Genomic DNA, 6,259 nt, shown 5'->3' with positions numbered 1-6,259 from the left:
GCTCAGCTCGGCTTAAAATAGCTCGGCTTAGCTTGTGTCGGCTTAGCGCAGTTTATATTGGCGCGGCTTGTTTGAAACTTTGAATTAAATTTTCACTGCTTTTTTCCAAAATTAACCGATAAAAGCCTACTATCTGAGCCGAGCCGATATTGTCCAAGCCAAGCTGAGCCGAGCTGAGCCGAAGTAAGCTAAGCCAAGCCGAACTAAGCCTACATAAGCCGAGCCAAGCCTATATAAGCCGAGCCGAGGTAGTGAAAAAAAATAAAATAGTCAAAATACGAAAAAAAAAAAAACCATAAACATAAATTTACGTTTCCACCATAAAATTTGTGGAAATTTGAAATTTACGAAATTCATTGAAATTTTGAAATAGCGATATAGTGGAATTTCAGTGAAATTTTAGAACATCAGGCAAATTTTGGAGTTCATTTTTTATTCCCAAATTAAATGATCTTTTTTTTTTAATTTCGGCTACAAATTGTTGTCAAAAAATCAGAAATAGACAATCTTCAAATTTTTAAAAGTTAATTAGGGTTTCTATATCTCAATTCTTTGCTTATGTGTCATCTCTTTCCTTTCTATTTTCTCTCTCAACTAGACTGTTTATTCCCTCTTTCTTCATAGCCATAGCCGAGTCGGAGTTAGCCAAGATGAGCCAAAAAGGCAATAGAGGACTAGATAAAAATTAAAATAAATACAAAAATATTTAAATATATAAAAATAGATGCGATTAGCATGTAGTTAAGCCCGCAAATGTAGAAATGCGGATGCTTCAATCTGTTTCTTATCATCAAATACGGTACTTCATTGAAAGACAAGTGCTCTTTCCCCTTAGGAGAAGAAGGAATTTATATATTATTTTATAAATAGTATTGTTACTTATTATATATTATTTTATAAATAATATTATTATTTATTATATATTAGTTTATAAATAATAATTATATATTATTTAATAAGTAATAATATATTAATATATATCTTTTCATTATATTATATTACCTAAATTATATAATACTATGAGATAACATAATTATTATATAATATATAATATAATTAATATAGATTGTGAGGCACTGAACACCTCAGCCACTATGGTAAATAGTAAAGGTGAAAGGGGATCCCCTTGGCAGAGCCCTCTCGAAGCATGAAAGTAACCTCTAGATGTGTTATTAATAAGGTCCCAAAATTAGGGTTTTGAAATACACCCTTGGATCCATCTCCACTACATGGCATTTTGGACAAAGTCTCATCAAGAATTTCCCAGTCCACATGATCATAAGATTTTTTATTACCAAGCCTGGGATTTTTGCACTACAGCGAGAATGTATGCATTCGTGTGCTAGTAGAGGCCCATCGAGAATCTGGTGTTCCTTCACAAAGGTCCCTTGAGATGATAAGATCACTTGACCAAGGACACGTGTAAGGCGAGAAGCCAGGCCCTCAAGAGAATTTTGTAGGAAGCATTAATCAGACTAATGGGTCTGAAGTCTTTATGCTCTTCTGCTCCCTCTTTCTTGCGGATCTTGGCAATGAAAGTGACATTCATCGCCCTATGGATAGTGGCCCCAGAGTGAAATTCAGAAAAGAAAGCCATGATATCAGTCCTAAGGGTACCCCAAAAGACTTCGAAGAGGGCTATGGGGAAGCTGTCAGGGTTGGGGACCCGGTCTCCATTGAGATCTTTAATGGCCTCGAGTACTTTGTCCTCTTAAAAAGGGCTTTCCAAAGAGGCTGCAGATAAGGGAGAAATAGAACAGAAGGAGAGGTCCGCCATTACTGGCCTAGGACCAGAAGGGGAAGAGAAAAGCTTGGAAAAATATTCAACAACAGCTGCCTCAATGAGATTGGGATAGTCAACAATCCAATCCCCCAACTTGAAGTGGGTAATAGAGTTCTCCCTTCTTCAACAGTTGGCTATCTTGTGGAAGTAAATTGTATTTTGGTTGTCAAGCTTGAACCATTTGACTTTGGCCCGCTGAGCCCAATAAATTTCTTCTTTCTTTAGGAAGCATTGGTAATCATGTTTGTGGATGGATCGAGAATCCAGCTCAGAAGGGGAGAGATGTCAAAGTTCTTCAATGAAGTCGCAATGTTGAATAGACCTCAAAAGGGAGTCTTTTTTGTATCATAAGTTTCCAAGGAGCTGTGAGCTCCATGATTTCAGGAAAACTTCGAGCATTTGAAGCTTTTTCTACAAGATAAAATTGGCCCACCCATTCACAAGGGGGGAGAAGGACTCCCAATGGTTACAGGTAGGAGAGGGGAAGCCGGGCTCTTAGAGCCAAGACAGCTCAAAGCGAAAAGGCTTAAGCCCTCGAGGAAGGGACTGGGTATCTAGCAGGATAGGTCTATGATTTGAGGCGGGCTTGGGAAGCACCAGAGAGTGGCTGCCAAGGAACTCATGATCCCACTCGAGGGGGGTTAGAAATCTATCTTCCTCTCAATCATTGGTGGTAAATACAAAAAATTACTCTCCAGTTTAGTACTATTACCACAAAAAGTTCTTAATATCTTAAACATCTTAAAAGAATAAAACATGAATTTTAAAATTATAAATATTATTCTTTTACCAAAGTGTCTATACATAATTAAGGTAACAGAAAAATAAGAAAAACTAACATAAAAAAGATTTCCAGATGTGAATAGGTAAATGCCTCCATGTTTGTCACCAAAAAATGACATACTTGGTGAGCCTCACCAGATTGTCTACTGGTGTGTCAGAAGCAGTAACAGATTAATCGGGTCAGAAGCGTCAACAGATTAATCGGATGTAGTGGTAGAGCCACACACCAAAACATGTCTAAAAACTGCATCTTTGATTCATCAAATCCATTCAGCTACTCACTTGTTCTATAAGCAGATTAAATACTGCCAAACTCATGAGGTGCACAATATCATCATGCATATGACAAATCAAAATGAAATGACTCCAGATCCAATGATCCCATGGGCCAAATGAAAAATTCAATAGTTATCAAGATAGAATTGGGAAGAGGAAATAAGAATTCCAACTAAAATAAAAGCTATTATGCATCTTACCAATTGCTCATCAGTTTATGATTAAATCTAACAACCAGGTTATAAATGACCAAAACAAAATTCATGTCCACAAATAGAGTCATATGATGTTGATTATTTCTTAATGTACACCTAAAATGAAATCAAATGCACATAGTTACATACCATCTTAAACATACCTATGTACACATTATTCACAAAATCCCTCTGGAAATACAAGAAGTGGATCGTTATCAAGGGCTTCAACATGTTGTTTCATTCCATGATAACAAAACTCACTAATTTAGGGTTGCCACAACACAATAAAGACACTATAATAAGCTCCATCAATTAACAATATCCTCAATTCTTTACTACAATTTCATGACCCTTGGCTAGGTATGATTGAAGTGAGAAATCAATTTTTTTATGACTTGGGTATGGACCAAGATTGGCTATATAAAACTACTGGTTCGCAACTGAAGTTTGTTAAAGTGGTTTGTGAATTTTATATACAATTATGGGATCCCCATCAGATTGGGTATACATGGCCCATGTTCAGCCACGCTATGCGGACTCCAAAAGAAAATGCTTGTACTTTTTTGTGATTGAACCATGAAAAAAAATTAGTTAACATTATCATAAAAAAAAAAAAATGGAAATTTTTTTTCAATAGGCTTTAGGCCAAATGCAATGCTCTTTGGTAATGCCAAAATCGATCTATCCTACTGTGCAATAGACTTGCTAGCCTTTAGTATCCTGACATTGCGGCTGCTAACGAGCAACATTATTTCTCTTGCTAATGCTCATTGTTTTGTTTCAATTTTCTATGTTTGGAGCGACTACTTGTCATTTTGAATTCTTTTTAGTACATACTCCATGTATAAACGCGCTGCAGGGCGGAATCGAAGGAATCCCGAAAGATAGGCACTGGTGGGGACAGGTTTGGCATGCATATTGTGTAGTGGGAACAAGAGAAGCAGCAACATATCTCTGAATGGAAAAAGTGTCACAATTCTGGTTTAGGAAGGCTAGCTAGACATAAATGTGGGCTACCTTCGAGGAACTATGTTGCGTCGTACACTCAATAGAGAGATCGAGGTGGAGATTGAAGCTGAGCGCTTGCTCTCTCTCTCAAAAAAAAAAAGATCTAAAAGATTCATCACCACCAATAAATCGCTTCAACAAATAGATTAACAAAGGTTAGTAGAATCCCATACCTTTCCATCTCACTCTGAATGGAGCAACACCATGCTTTGACATTTGTAAATATATGTATCCATTTTGTATATGGGCATGCAAGACTGAAACAGAGCGTAAAAGATACGAGAATAAACAAAACAAGTTATGGCCTATTGGGTATTCTGAGAGAGAGAAAGAGACTATTACGATCCCGGTAAATAAGGCTGAGAGCATACAAAATACAAGATTCAGAGAGAGAGAGAGTGAGAGCAAACAAAGGATAGATTAGAAAGAGAAAGGGCAATTAGGGGCATCTTACTGGTGATGAGAGAGAGAGAGAGAGAGAGAGCAACGAAAGGATAACTTAGATAAAAAAAGGGCAACTACAAGCAAAAGGAACTCATCTTCCAAAACCAAATTTTTAATAAAGGAATGAAAGCAAAAAAAAACGCATATAAAGTTTTTGCATCCACCTTGGTCATCAAGATCTTGAGTTTCAAATCGTAGCAAGTCTTGAGATTCTTCTTCCTCCTTTCAACTCTTTTGAATTCCCATAAGCTTGAGTCTGACTTTTGTAGGATATAGCGTCCCTCCCTGCAAAACAAAAAAAATGCTAATCATAAGCACTTAAAAGCATAAATGAACAAGATAATCAATTAAAAATTTAAGCATTTGAGATCCAAAATCGTCTCTGACAGCTAAGCGTTCCACTTGGCGTGGGGGCGGGGGAGAGAAAGAAGAAAATTCCACTAGAAACCACAAAATAAGGCCTAGAAACACAATTCAATTCGCTAAACCCTATAAGAACTCTAGAATCTCCATAAGATGGCATTTTCATTAAAAAAATACATATACCAAAAAAAAAAAAGGAAAAGAAAATTAAACACCAGAGAAGCCTTGAAAGCATAACTTCAACAATACATATCCTAAAAAAATACCAAAACATCCAAAGCCAAACACACAGGAAAATCATAGAGTATTACCAATATGAGGAATCGTATGAAGAACTCTTCTCATTCTCATTTTCTGTTTCAATTTAGCACAATATCAGAAGAAGAAGATAAAGGAGAAAAAATAGTAAGTATTACCAATAGCCTCCTATAACAACATCTCTCTCTCTAAATTGGGTCAAATCATTGGTGAAAAGAAAATTGAAAGGGACATGAAGTTGGGAATGTTATGACAATTCATGCCTCTCTTAAAATTAAGAAATCAAGTTGTGACAGTTGAATTCAGAAGAAATGCAGAACAAATTCAAAGTAAATTAATACAAAGATGAGAGAAAAATAAGAGAAACAAAGACGATTGAACCATTTTGCTTACGGGGTAAGTTAACGTGTGACGACATCCTGAGGCAACGAATAAATTGCTTTTTCTCCAATATCTCCCTTTCGACCCAAAGATTCTTGGAACAAATGTTTGAAAAATCCAGAAACCAGAAAACAAATCTTAGAGAGAAAAACTAAATAGAGATAAAGAACTTTTAATGGTATTTTTTGTTAAATCAAGATTTTAAATTTACTCCTATTGTAACTTTATTTTTCTTTAAACCTATTTTGAATAATATTAAATAAATAAATAATAAAGTTATAAGGAGTAAGTATTTTTTAGAAAAGATAAAATACGAATTTATATCAATACTATTAAAAAAGCAAGTTTTTGAAGACCTTTTAAAAAATTAGGATTCTTAACGGATTTAAAAAAAATCATGTTTTGAACGGAGACTTAGCAACTATGATATTTGCATAATAGCTAAATCTAACGTTGAGTTTCATTGACTTGAGCCGAGCCGAGCCGATGTTAGCCGCAACGAGCCGATATTAGCCAGTCGAGCCGATGTTAGCCAAGTCGAGCCGACGTTAGCTGAGCCAAGCCGAGACATTTTAGCGCGAAAAAGCCGAGCCGAGTTCAATAAATAGTTGGTCTAAAATCCCAAAAAGGAGAAAATCGATAAAATTATGAATAAATTATTAAAATAAAAATTATGAAAAAAAAAAATTTATTTTAAAATTTAATTTTTAAAAAAAATACGCTAAAAAAATTTAACGTGGGTAAAATGCCATCTATTTTTTAGGGT

The 6,259-nt window shown here is 35.4% G+C and overlaps 1 long non-coding RNA gene across 1 annotated transcript; it reads right to left on the bottom strand.

Annotated features, from left to right (window-relative positions):
- Positions 1-4,197: 4,197 nt before the first annotated feature.
- Positions 4,198-5,656, bottom strand: LOC148781153 (uncharacterized). Its single transcript, XR_016059211.1, has 3 exons — positions 5,506-5,656; positions 4,656-4,776; positions 4,198-4,304 (listed from the first exon to the last, which is right to left on the bottom strand). It is a non-coding gene; the product is annotated as an uncharacterized LOC148781153 (long non-coding RNA).
- Between the last annotated feature and the right edge of the window lie 603 nt (positions 5,657-6,259).

Source organism: Amborella trichopoda, chromosome 7 (genome assembly GCF_054954075.1).
Source record: "Amborella trichopoda isolate Santa Cruz 75 chromosome 7, AtrichopodaSantaCruz75HAP2 v2.0, whole genome shotgun sequence".
NCBI classification, from domain to species: domain Eukaryota; kingdom Viridiplantae; phylum Streptophyta; class Magnoliopsida; order Amborellales; family Amborellaceae; genus Amborella; species Amborella trichopoda.
This window is presented reverse-complemented; position numbering and strand designations above follow the sequence as displayed.